Consider the following 14,499-nt stretch of genomic DNA (forward strand, 5'->3'; position numbering starts at 1 on the left):
TACTCATTGCAGGCACATTTATTGTCTGATTAGGAGAAACATGTGTTTTCAGGTATTCACATTTTGCCTGTTATTCTTTATTTTAGCTATGTACTTTGTATTTTTAAAAAGGTTAGGTTAGTTATGTTAAGAATCATAGTTACGGAATTTCCTGAAGGAAATCACAAGCCTAAAAAGTTTGAGCACCCCTAGACTATAGGGGCTACCTGACCAAGGTGGTAAAGACATGCTAGGTTCACCTGGAGGACATGGGTTCGATTCCCTGTCAGGGAGTCAAACAATTTCAGAAACAAGGTTTCCTCTTCCGGAGGTGCACATTGTCCTGATACTCAGCCTACACCAAGAATGAGTATGAGGTTACCAGTAATTCCTGGGGGCAAAGGCAGTCAGGTGTAGAACAAATAATTTACCCCACCAAATGTTGAGATTACAGATGTATTTATTTATTCATTTGTTCGTTTTTGTTTAAATTAATTAATTACAGATACATTTATTTATTTATTTATTTATTATTTATTTATTTATTTATTGTGCCACCAATAGAGAGAGACCCCAATTATAGGTGGCTTTTACAAATTATTTGACACCAAAAACACAAATACCAAAAAGAAGAAAATATGAAAATGCTATGTAAATCAAATCAAATCAAAATCTCTTTATTTGCAAATGAGGTGTCTACCTCGGTGGCAAATGGTACACTAAAATACATTATTGTCAAGCACTAAATTTTAAATTAACAAGAGATGAAGAAAATTTTCCTAGAATACAATATTATACAATTTACGCTAATAATCATCCTTAATAAATTTATATTGTTTACAAAATTCTACTTATATAATATCTTACAAACATAGACAACTCATATACAGTATGTGAAATGTGAGATGATAATGCTTTGTATGAAATGGATGAAACAATATTTCATATACAGAAGCCTGTTAATACATCAGACAAAAAATTGTAACCAAATCATGTAAATATTATACATATAAACAAATCACTTCGACGAGTAAAATTCTTTTAATAAATTTACATATGTGTCATGTTCATAAGCAATGTCAAGATCTATATGATATTTATTAAGTTATTATATGTTTCACACATATTGATAAACGGAGAGTTCTTAAAAAATACAGTTTTGGAAACTGGAGTTATAAACAATTGCTAAAATCTTAAATTTCCTTTTCTAACATTAAAGCATAACTCGTGAAGCAAACTGTTATCGTCAATTAATGCATTAACAATCTTATAGAGATAAATTTGTTGAGCTATTACATGCTGGCAATACATATTTAAATTCATTCAACAAAAATCCATATGAAACCTAATTTCTAAAAGGGAATATCTTATATTTTTTATAATAAATATATTGGAATATATTGTCTGATCAAGAGAAACATGTGTTTTCAGGTAGTCACATTTTATCTGTTATTCTTTATTTTAGCTATGTATTTTGTATGTTTAAAAAGATTAGGTTGGTTATGTTAAGAATAATAGTTAAGGAATTTCCTGAAGGAAATCATACATATCCAATAATTAGAAAGATATATGATGTATACACGTTCATTAGAATACAAATGATACTCGACTACATAGTTACACTTACCATACTTACAATTATATGAATAATTTACATTCGTGGTAGTGATCTTAAATTAGCTTAATAGACAGCAATGGTACTAAGTCTCTCTTAAGCGTAATGATAAGGGCTTGGAAGCTGAGGAAAAATCCTTTTTTTTTCTCCAGTGTCCGAAGACGAGGCCCAACATACTATATGTTTATTCTGGGTCATTGTAGGCCAGAAAATGGTTGGTGGGTTTTATTTGACCTTGTTTGCCTTTTTTTGGCAGTGTTTTGGCTTATTTGTCCTTTTTTAGCCTTTTTAGGCCTTGATGGCTTTTTTTTTCAACTTCGCCTTCTTTCAGTTACACTTTTACTGCCCATTCTCAATTCGAATCATCATTAGTTCATCCATCAACTCTTAAATTTCTTTTCTGTAGTAAATACAGTAGCCTACATACAGTGTATTTGAACCATATCTGAAAAGAGTGAAAATGAAATTGAAATGAAACTAGTGCGTGATAAAACAAGGGATATCAAACTATGTGCAAGATATGTGAAATAAAATGAGGAAATTTTGATGTAAGTGTTTTTGAAGAGGCACTCGCTTCAAGTTTGAACCTTAAACATCCTGTGATGAGGAGAGAATTTTCTCAATGTTTTGCAACATGCTGTCTGAAAATCAATGATACTTTACGCCTATGAACCTGGAGACGACTGTTGTGATATACTACAAAGCCAACTCAGGTAAGGTTTCCAAATTTCAATTCTGTAACCCTAGTCTGCTTAAGCCAAATATGATTTGAGTTATACTAATTTCAATTTCTTTCTCCAGGATGTCCATTGCAGATTTGCTGAATTCATTTTACGTGGAAAAATTGTTTTATTCTAAATTCTGCAAGTACTTATTTAACAAACACTGAATTTTTTAAAATTATGTTAATCTAAATATATATAATGTCTGAAAGAAGCAGGATTTAACTCATATATTTTTGCACTGCATGTTGCATACCACCAGAATTTTGCATTTTTAAATATTATATTCCTTCAATCAATCAATCAATCAATCAATCATCATCATTAGTCGTTGTGCTCATTACTGAGCGTCGTGACCTCATAACTCCATCATTTCCTTGTTGCAACCTTGACAAGATGTCTCCATCCAGAGCGGTTTTCACATTTCGTTAGTATGACCTGAAGTGGTAGCCCAGTGATTTTCTTCGCCTGATCTATCCATCTGCTTGCTGTTCTTCCTCGTGGTCTACTGCCTTCAATTTTGCATTGTAAAATTACCTTTTCCAAGTTCTCTCCGTCTCGTCTCAAAATGTGGCCAAGGAACTGGAGGTAACGTTCACTCACACGGGAAGATAGACGTTTCTTGATGCAGAGTTCTTCCAGAATGGAAACATTAGTTCTTTTTTTAGTCCAGGATACACGTAGCATTCTCCGCCAACACCACATCTCAAAGGCATCAATGCGCTTTCTGTCTTTAGCATTCACGGTCCAGGTCTCACAGCCGTACAAAAAGACGGAGAACACTAGTGATTCTACCAAGCGCATCTTCGTGGCTTTTGATATTGCCCGGTTCTGCCAGATCTTAGTAAGTTTAACCATTGCAGCACGACCTAAGACAATACGTCTTTTTACCTCTTTATCACAGTTTCCCGTGTCGTTGATGACAGACCCCAAGTATACAAATTCCTTAACTATATCCAGGTCTTTTAGGTATCCCGTAAGTTGGATTTCACCTTGCCGATCAACTACCATTAGTTTGGTCTTTTTTATGTTTATCTCTAGACCATACTGAAGACTAGTGTTCTTCACCCTTACAAGCAAGTCATGAAGTTCCTCTTCACTACCAGCGATGAGGGTAGTGTCATCTGCAAAGCGTAGGTTATTAATTTTTCTGCCACCAATCGAAATTCCACCATTCCAGCCATTGAGAGCTCTTTTGATGACACACTCTGCATAGATGTTGTAGAGTTGAGGTGATAATATACAACCTTGCCTTACTCCATTCGTCACATTGAAAATGCCTGAGAGATCACCATCTACCTTTATGGTTGCTGCGTGGTTTTTATACAGGCTTTTCAGTAACGATATTAAGTGCAGTGGAACCCCAAATTCCTTTAGCACCTGCCACAACTTGTCCCACATAACACAATCAAAGGCCTTTTTGTAGTCCAGGAAGCAAATAAAGGCAGGGACACAAAACTCGCGACATTTCTCAATTATCTGTCTCATGTTCAAGAAAGACTCTCGTGTTCCTTTACCTGCAACAAAGCCTGCTTGTTCTGCGGATATCTGAGGTTGCAGGAATGGTTTTAGGCGTAGATTTATTATGTAGAGCAGAACTTTGCTTGCATGGGATATTAATGCGATAGTACGATAATTGGAACAATCCCTTATAGACCCCTTTTTGTGAAGAGGGATTAGTATTGATGTTGTCCAGTCCTTGGGCCATTCACCAGTTTTCCACACCATATTACATACCAAATGTAAAACACGCATGCCCTCCTCCCCCATCACTTTCAGCATTTCTCCCGAAATACCATCCATACCTGGGGCTTTGTTGTTCTTCAAATGATTGACAGCGTTTACAATTTCAGTTAATAAAATATCAGGTTCATCTTCATACCTCAAAGAATTTTCCTGTTCGGCAGAATTATTTCCTTTGCAATACAGCATTTCACAGTATTGTTTCCACCTCTCTATTGCTTTGTTCTTATCAGTAATGAGGTTGCCATCTTCATCTTCAATCACCCATGTGCGTGGTTTGAACTCATGGGTAATGCTGTTGACTTTTTTAAAAAGATCACGTGTTTGATTCAGCCTATGATGTTGGTCTATTTCATCACAAATACTGGTGAGATACCGTGTCTTGTCAGTTCTGCAATTGCGTTGTATTTTGCGGCAAAGTTCACTGTATGCTTCTTCGTCTTGCTTGGATTGAATGCCACGTTTCTTTAGTGTGCTCCGCTCTTCTATCAGCAGTAGAGTGGTGTTCGATATCCAGGGGTGCTTAGCTTGGGAAGAATTAGTAAATGGTTCAGGGAGAGAAGAGTTAATGATTGTCTTGAGGTTATCCCATGTTTGGGAGGCTGATCCTTCCTCCTGCACTTGCTGGAGTTTTGGCCTTATTCTTTCTCCAAAATCTTTGAGAGCCTTTTTGTCAGTAACGCGAACTTGTGTCACTCTCTTCTTCTTGGTCAGCTTCAGTTTGATCCGCATTTTCATGGATAGCATAATGTGGTCGCTACCACAGTCTGCTCCAGGATAGGTTTTGCAATCCAGTACAGAAGTCCGCCATCGTTGCCTCACCAAAATGAAATCAATCTGATTTCGAACCCTGTCGCCAGGAGAAATCCATGTGTATCGACGCTGTGGGTGATGTTGGAAGAGAGTATTGCAGATAGACAGGTTATTGCCAACACAAAACTCCAGTAGACGCTGACCACGCTCATTCCTCACACCTAGACCGTGCCTTCCAACCACATGTCCCAAATGATTATCTTCAATAGTCTCGCCTATCTTCGCATTAAAATCACCCTGAATGACTAACATTTCCTTCTGAGGAATCTTTCTGATGGTGTGTTCCAGCAACTCGTAGAATTCATCGATTTCTTCATCCACTGCAACTGCAGTAGGAGCATAAACCTGAATGAAGTTGATCCTACACGGAGAAGCATTCATCTTAATGGAGATGATTCTGTCAGAGACAGGCTCATATCCGACGACAGCACTGGCTAGTATTTTAGGAATGACTACAGCGACACCATTCCGACTGAGATCCTCGCTTCCAGAAAAATATATGGTGTTATCCGAGTGAGTGACAAAGTGGCCACAACCTTTCCAATGTGTCTCGCTGAGTCCAAGTATGTCCAGATCATGTAGGCTCATTGCTCTTTCAACGATAGCCAGTTTTCCTGTCTGTAAGAGACCTCGTACATTCCAGGTTGCAATCTTTCTAACTACGCGCAAAGTTGGTTTGGATTGATTTGCACGTTCAGATGCTCCACTTAACCATGTCCCCCCCGGAGATCCGACTGGGAGACTTACTCCGGACACTGATTTATGATTGAGTAAAGCCATGAGGTTGTCTTGGGAAAATTAACAGTGGTGGTTTCCCGTTGCCTTCCACTGACCCCCAATTCCACTCTGCTCACCGACCCAGCTTCCCGCTGGGGTTGTTACCCAACCTTCCACTGGGTTGCCCAGGTGGCAGATTCCCTATCTGTTGTTTTCCTAGCCTTTTCCTAAATGATTACAAAGAAATTGGAAATTTATTGAACATCTCCCTTGGTAAGTTATTCCAATCCCTAACTCCCCTTCCTATAAATGAATATTTGCCCCAGTTTGTCCTCTTGATTTCCAACTTTTTCTTCCTACTTTTATAAACGCCACTCAAACTTATTCGTCTACTAATATCATTCCACGCCATCTCTCCGCTGACAGCTCGGAACATACCACTTATGATATAGATGTTGATTCCCATAGGGAACATGAAATATTTGTCCTGAATGAGTAAATTTATAATACCAATATAATGGTCCGTTATTGGACATTATAAATTTTCCAGCTAACTCATTCTTGGTTGCCTGCGTTTTGCCCTCGTGTGCTAAGTTGGGCTCATTAGTTGGTACTTAGCACACCTACCAAGACGCAAGGCTAGTGCATACCGTGGAGGCCACTGCATAGGCTACTTGAAGCCACCAGCAGTGCCAATGCACTAGGAGAGACTATGTCTCACTTCCAAAAATTGATGTCTGCCTGGCCATCAGATGATATAGATGTTGATTTCATGTTCCCTGTGTCAGCACAACACAAAACAGACTTGCAACTCTCGCAGGGACCAAGGTTTCAAAGCCTCTTTGCAATATAGCCACTAACATAGGCTGTAGAGCGCATAACACTGTCACCTGGAAATCTGGCCTCGTCAGAATCAACAGTGACAGGCATTAGGTCATCCACAGGCTTGGAAGTAGGTATATTATCTTCAGGCACATAAGGTTCATGACCACCACAAAGGAACTGTCGTAAATTGGACAGAGGCTCTGCATTGTCGTTTATGCAATTGGAACCTCGCAGGATGTCTCCATATGCCAAACCATTGATGATGGTAGGTCTTCAGTGCATCTACAAACTGCCACATTGTGGGATGATCATTGCAACCACAATGTGATTGAATTATCCCAAACACATTTTCAAGAGCATCGCGATTAACACGTTCAGTACCGGCTTCTCAGCGGGACACTTGAATGCCTGGACCAGCCATTTTCATGCCCGGCCCTCTTAACATGCATCACTATAAATGTTAGAAACATGCTACTTTGTGCTTACCTCTAGTAGATATTGAGGGTGTGATATCTGGTGTCACAGGTTCCAGGATGGAGATGAACACCACACTTATTGCAGTACCATATTCTTTCACTTCTAACTTTGTTTTTTGTGCACACTCTACACTTTCTTGAGGGGGTGCTTTTACTTTTTACAGGGAGAAATTTAACAAGAACATGCTGCTTCCTTTTTCCATCAAGCTGGAAAACTGGGCCCTTTGTTGGTGCTCATCGTGGGGAGGGGATTTAGAGATGTTCCTACTTGATGAAGATGCTTCATAAGGAACTGGAGATATTGACTGAATTATTTGTGTATCTTGTATCAGATATCTACAGACTGTTTGCATGAACAACAGAAATGAGAGGGATTTGTTTCTAGTGTTCTTTTGATGAAGCCTAAATGCATTGAAGAGGGCACATTGTAAAATGAAAAAGAAAATCTTTTTGGGCCATTTCACTGTTTTCCTCATGGATGGGTACATTGCAAGATACTGATCAGCAATATCCACTCCATGCATGTGTGGGTTATAATCAACAATACATTCCGGCTTCATTTGCAGGTTTTCCAAATCTACCCTTCGATACTTCCGCCATTTCTGCTTAATGCATTGTTGAAATCATTGTTATGATCCTCTTGTCCATCCATGAAAGAAGAACCACCTCGCCATCGCTAATAAAAGTCATTTCTCCCCTCTTCAGACTTTTCTGTCGTTCCCTGACTTCTTAAGGGACCCCCTGTTTTGCTGTATTTATCCACAAACAGTAGTGTTGCACTCACGCAACTCCTTAGCCAAACCTACACTGTTATAGAAATTATCCATATATACTGCGTACCCCTGGTCAAGGTAGGGATTCAGTAATTCCAACACTGTGTCTCTGAATGAAATTCCACTTCTATCATGAATTTTGAGAGTGCAAATATATTCTGAACTAGACTTGCACACCATCCTGACTAAAATGCTGTACTTAGTAAGTTTTCCAGGATTGTAGACTCGAAATTTCAAATGCCCTCACCAAGCTAGCATCTCCTCATCCAGTGCAATCTTTTTGCCTGGAATGTGTACGGTTGAAAATTTATTGCTTAATATTTCCAAAATAGGTCTAATTTTATACAGCCTATCTGTACTGTCGGTATAATGATTACTGTCACTGAAGTGAAGAAATGAAAGAATATGAAGGAATCGTGTTCGGGACATTGTTTTAGAAAATGTCAGAGTCTGAAAAACAGGGTCTTCGGTCTAGTACATTTTTATATCAAGCTTTTGGACTATACCTGTGATGAACATCAACCCTAAAAACATTTTCAACTCAGAGACACCAATCGGTTTCCAGGATTGCATTATCAAATTCTTTGTGAAAGACCGGGGCCCCGCATTTATCACTTGACTCGCGTATAGATTCGTCTGCTCACACACATACTGATAAAATTCGTCATTCATGAAAATACTCACGTAACTCATAATATCCTGCTCATTTTTTATTTGAACGTTTAGACCTGAATTCCCTGTAAATGGTGGAACAGGTGGACAATAACTAGGATGATATGTATCAGGCACTTCGCTTTCTTCTATAGGCCTATCGCATTCGGGAATCGGAATTTCCTCGTCACTCTCACTTTCACCATCTGAGTCTAATTCAGGAATAAGTTCATCACCAGAATCATCATTGTGAACAATATCTAACAGTTCTTCTTCCGTAAGAAACTTTGTTTTATAAGCCATTATACTACACTCGGTAAGAACGACACACACTGCATTGGAATCTCAAGTACTGACTTGATACGCGAGGAAGTGCTGAGATTTTCCTGCTAAAACAGCTGAGATAAACATGAGCCCACTCAACGCGAGGGTTATCTCAACAAGGTCAACCAACTTCCTGTTACAGCCAGTAACGCTGACTAAGATGTAAGAATACATAGATGACAAATATAAAGAGCATTGCTTCACGCGGAACATTAAAAGTCTTATGCCGTCCACGTCCCGCAGCATAGGAGCAAGCTTAAACGTCTTACGCCTTCCACGATCCGCAATGAGTTAAGATACCTTAGCTGCAAATGATGTAGATGTTGATTCCCATAGGGAATCAGAAATAATTGTTCCGAATGAGTAAATTTATAATACCAATATAAATGGTCCGTTATTGGACATTATAAATTTTCCAGCTAACTCATTCCTGGTTGCCAGCGTTTCGCCCCCTATAAGAGACATTGTCTCATTATCAAAAATTGATGCCTGCTTGGCCATCAGATGATGTAGATGTTGATTCCCATAGGGAATCAGAAATAATTGTTCCGAATGAGTAAATTTATAATACCAATATAAATGGTCCGTTATTGGACATTATAAATTTTCCGCCCCAGGGGCGAAACGCTGGCAACCAGGAATGAGTTAGCTGGAAAATTTATAATGTCCAATAACGGACCATTTATATTGGTATTATAAATTTACTCATTCGGAACAATTATTTCTGATTCCCTATGGGAATCAACATCTACATCATCTGATGGCCAAGCAGGCATCAATTTTTGATAATGAGACAATGTCTCTTACAGTGCATTGGCACTGCCGGTGGCTATAATTAGCCTACGCAGTGGCCTCCACGGTATGCACTATCCAGCGTCTTGGTAGGTGTGCTAGGTACCAACTGATGAGCCCAGCCTAGCACACAGGGGCGAAACGCTGGCAACCAGGAATGAGTTAGCTGGAAAATTTATAATGTCCAATAACGGACCATTTATATTGGTATTAGCTGCAAATAGCGAACTCAGCAGCCAGGTTCTTACAGGTGCGGTTGAAAGACTTGATATTTGTCCATAAAAGCTTCATAGTCTTAATGGATATAATCCAAGCATGCTGGAAGGGCATTTTATTCTCTTTTGGAGAATGACCTACAACCCTGGAAGGTACTAAAAAATGCAAAGAGTCCAAACATTTTACGGCCTCTTCCCACATCTTCCAATGTGGACTGATAACTCCCAACCGCACTTTGAGTAGAGCTCCGTCTGTAAGAAAGTAAAAGATAAGCCCAAGTCAGTAATATGCGACAATTATTAGCAACTTTCTGTTACCTAGGTATACTTGCTCTTTTCTATTATAAGAAATATGCTACAATTGTACTCACTCATAGGATACAACAAACATCCATTGAAGGAGTTCATTAAGTCATCAAAAAGTTCGCAGTATTCTGCGGTCGCAAGGCCACCCGATGGCAAGAGGCCTGAAATAAATAATAATATAGTGAATGAATGATACTAGACATTAAATATTGATCATCAGGGGTAATTTTCTATAGCATGTACATTTAAAATTCCATGAGAAATAGAAGCTCACCATTTCGAACTTCATTTTGCAAGGCACCAACAACAGAGTTACTGAGGATTTGGGCAGCAATGCTGACATTCATCTTCGCACGGGTATCAGGTGCTATGTGTGTATCGGTCAGTTCCTTGAGTTCACAAAATCAATATTTCTTGTCATCCTCAAATACTGCCTCTATGTGCTTCCAGCTTGCCACACCTTCAAACTGCAAGCTGGTAGTTGTAACAAATTTCACATCATATCTCAAGAGACTGTTCCGAGCACACTTAAGGATGGAGAGGATCAAAAATGGTGACAATGCTCCTGCCTCGGAAGGAGAAAACCGGATCATCAGTTGATAACAACTTCTTTCCTGTAAGCTCATTCAGTGCTGCTCTGTTGCTGGAACCAAGATCACACACTGTTGCCATGCCATTGGCTCCAGCATCAAAACAAGCACCGAGCACCTCCAGGATGAGCTTGCTTAGGTACACTGATGACGTCCCACTGTCACTGAAGTAAAAAGTAACGGGCTGCTTCCACTTCCGTACCAGTCCACGAAGCATGAACACCAGAGCATACTTCGCCGGAAGGTTAGTCCTACTCAGGTGTCCACGATCCTCCAAACCATCAATGCAATCAAATTTCAAATTGTAACACAGAGCCTTTCTCAGTGACATGGTATCATTGATCCCAGCAGTGAAGGGCACAGAATTAATCAAGGATTGCAGTGTCCTTTTACAAGGGAGCACAGAAACTGTACTCGGGACTGGGTAACATCTTGGGCTCCTCTTATAAACAGACAGTGCTAAGATCTTCTCTTCTGTGGTCCAGCGCCTTCCCCGTGGTCTCTTCTTCAAGCAACGTAATTGTGACGTGAAAATAGAAGCTGCAGAAGTAGACATTTATTTACCTTTGTAAAAATTGCTTACTTTTACAAAAGAAAATATCTCTCAGCTCTTTTTTCTTAGCCCAATACTTCTTTTGCAACCGAAAGAAGGCCTTGTCTCTCATCTGACTGTAATACAAAAGTTTCTCCTTTGAAGGAGTTAAGTCTGCCTTAGTACGCATCTTCAGTAGAGACAAGGTCAACCTCTTCCTTTTTCCCTTCCCTGAGCCAGTTGATAATGAGATACTTCCTGCATTAGTATCATTAATAACTGAATCGGTAAAGAAGAGGCTACAAATGAAGGCTTGGAAGATTCCTCAAGCGGTAGGCATCCTAGACTTGTATCGGAGACATCTGGGATTGGAGGACCAAAGGAAAGGCGAGATACACAGCGGGTGTGGAAGTTGAGGTGCTGGGCAAAGAAGGATGGATCTCAAGATTGCTTGAGGACAGAAATGGAGTTGGGTTACAAGGTTCTACAGGAATAGGAGAGACAGGAGCAGTATGCTGGACAGGTGGAGATACATGGGGAACATGATTGAGGGGATGAGAAGGTGCACAAAGTGAAGGTATAGCATTCCTATTAAGCCTCGCCAGTAACTCATTCTAATAGAATGTGTTAGTGAAGTGGGTACTGCTTACATGTAAATGGGAACAGTCCTTCAGCGCCAGCCCCGACAACCGTTCGTTTAGGCAAAATGCCACCCACTCCTTAAATCTGCGACAAATGATACAAATCTAATGCTAAATCTATATTACTTAATAGAAAGAGTAAAATGGTAACAGTAAACGATAGTGATTAGACACAGAATAGTTATGTATAAGATAATTCAAAATTGGCAATTCATACATGATATTATGCCATAAGATATATTGATTTCATAGGTTTTAAAAATATAACCTTGTACCATCCTTCGGGTTTCTGGAGGCTATGAAACCTCAAAACCTCACGTCAGAATTCCGTGAGGTATTCCCACACCTGGACACTAAACAGTTTTTCTTTCTATCCATAGCAAGTTGTTCTCCTTGTTTTGTTTGCTGGATTTCTAACAACGCAGGTACATGGATAGAATAGAACACGTGGGCACAGAATTCAAATCAATTCAAATAACAACACAATCAAAGAGGATAGAATAGAACGCAATAGCAGCATGGGGACTATCGCTTAAAATTGATATGAATTTGAACAAGGTTGATTGGATAAAGTCGAATTTGATGCAATCCAGCAATATTATCTCCATAATGCTGGACGTTATATGACTAATTCTTTGTTAGAAGGGTCCACTGATTGAGGTTAGACTTGAAATACTTAACTTCGAGGCAAACTGCCTTTAATTATTAATATCGCTCATTTCATGTCTACTTGCGTGCCATCTACACATTATGAATGACCTCCAGTGCCATCTAAAATTGTGGACGGAAACTACCTGAAGCTAGCTACAGATTGGAACCATAAGCCCCATTAGACTTTCACCGGGGTGGTTCAGACCCTACTGTCAGCAGCCCTGAAGATGGTTTGCTGTTGGTTTCCCAATTTCACCCCAGGCGGATGCTGGGTCTGTACCCTAATTAAGACCACAGTCGCTTCCTTCCCTATCCTGGCTCTTTCCTATCCCATTGTTACCACAAGTCCTATCTGTGTTGGTGCAGCATAAAGCAAAATTGTAAAAACAAAAAACACGCAACACTGGCATGTTATTAAATTGTGTTAGTAGAGTATATGTTCAAAATATTGTATCATCATGTGCCACACATTGTTCATAACTTTTCTGAGGATTATTGACATTCAGTGAATGTTGCTGTAAAGACACCATAAATGATATCTTCTCATGTAATTCAGGAATACTTAATTGTAGGTGGGTCATCTTTCTTGAAGACTGATTCTTTCAACATTCCTCATACGTAGGCATCTGGGGCAGTGAGATCCAGGGCGAAGGAAGGATATGAGAATGGAGTTCCATGAGAAATTAGAGGCAATCTCCAAAGTGCCATTGCAGAAGGGTTAGTGACCCCTCCGCAGTATGGGTTGTGTGGTTGGAGGGGTTAGTTTCTAGCACAATAAAAACTGCACAAATCCTATATTAATGAAGTCTCTGTGGACTACCTAGTTCACTGTTTTTGGATTTTGTGCAGCATCCTTGATGAAATAAGGGCCCAATGTTCCATAACCAGACACGACACACCAAATCGTAATGTGTGCACTGTGTATTGCTTTCTTTGTAATGATATTAGGCCGTTCAAACCCTAAAAACAACATTATTTATCAAGGTGAATATGCCTTTCATCTGAAAACTCTGTGCTAACAAACAAATCGGGACCCTCATACAGCATGGATAACACTCGACTGCAATTCTCTCACCTCTTTCTATTAGACACTGAGTAACTTGAATGCAATATATAAATGCACCCAGCTCTTTGAAAATCTGCCACACAGACCTGTGCTCAAACTTACTTTCAGCAATGTTTGTCACCATACTGTAACACCTGTTGCGTATGTGTTTGTTGATTCTCGTTTGCAGTGATATTTCTTGGGTTCCCACGTCTCCTTTCATTGACATATGACCGAATCCTGTATAAAGAACTTGTCAGTGGCAGCTAAAATTTTTCTGTTGTTTGGTGTCTCCTTATTAAATTGCTCCTGGTAGTGTTCTTTAATGTGAAGCAAACTCAGCCCATTCTGACACCCCACTGTGTATGATCAGAAATAATTTTTCGCGATAAACACGTTCACTTCCGTTGTGAGAACCGTAATTGCAGAAATGAACATAACACTGAATTCACAATATGACAAACTATTATAGAATAAATGAATAAATTCTTTGTTGCTAGGGAAATGCGGACATCAGATGAGCAGGTATTTCAGTGTTGTTTGTTTTGCTGCATTCCATAAAATGAGTGGTTTAATAATGTTATTTGCTTTACATCCCACTAACTACTTTTACGGTTTTTGGAGACGTTGAAGTGCCAGAATTCCTTCCCGCAGCAGTTCTTTTACGTGTCAGTAAGTCTACCGACACTAGGCTGATGTATTTGAGGATCTTCAAATACCACCGGACTGAACCAGAATCAAACCTGCCAAGTTGGGGTCAGAAGGCCAGCGTCTCAACTGTCTGAGCCACTCAGCCTGGCTTGACTGGTTTATGTTGGCATGGGAATGCCCAGGTCCTGAGGAATAGCCTATTTCTAAAACTTCTTTTCTTGTCCATGTATACAGAAAATACCTTCTGGAAGGTATAACTACCCACCATGGATGATAAAGCAGCCAACCATGTGCTTGAGAATTGTGACCTACAACCTCTTGCTGAAATTGCTTGTAGGCACCTATCTGCACCTGCAGGCATTATAGCTGTTACCTTGCTTGCCTTGCTGTCGGCAGCCCTGAAGATATTTTTTCATGGCTTTTCTTTTAACACCAGGG

At 39.6% G+C, this 14,499-nt stretch overlaps 1 protein-coding gene across 3 annotated transcripts in view; it reads left to right on the forward strand.

Annotated features, from left to right (window-relative positions):
* Positions 1 to 14,499, forward strand: part of Hel89B (histone acetyltransferase 1) — a 570,925-nt gene that overhangs the window by 36,253 nt on the left and 520,173 nt on the right. The window lies entirely within an intron of this gene.

Source organism: Anabrus simplex, chromosome 6, assembly GCF_040414725.1.
Source record: "Anabrus simplex isolate iqAnaSimp1 chromosome 6, ASM4041472v1, whole genome shotgun sequence".
Lineage (NCBI taxonomy): Eukaryota > Metazoa > Arthropoda > Insecta > Orthoptera > Tettigoniidae > Anabrus > Anabrus simplex.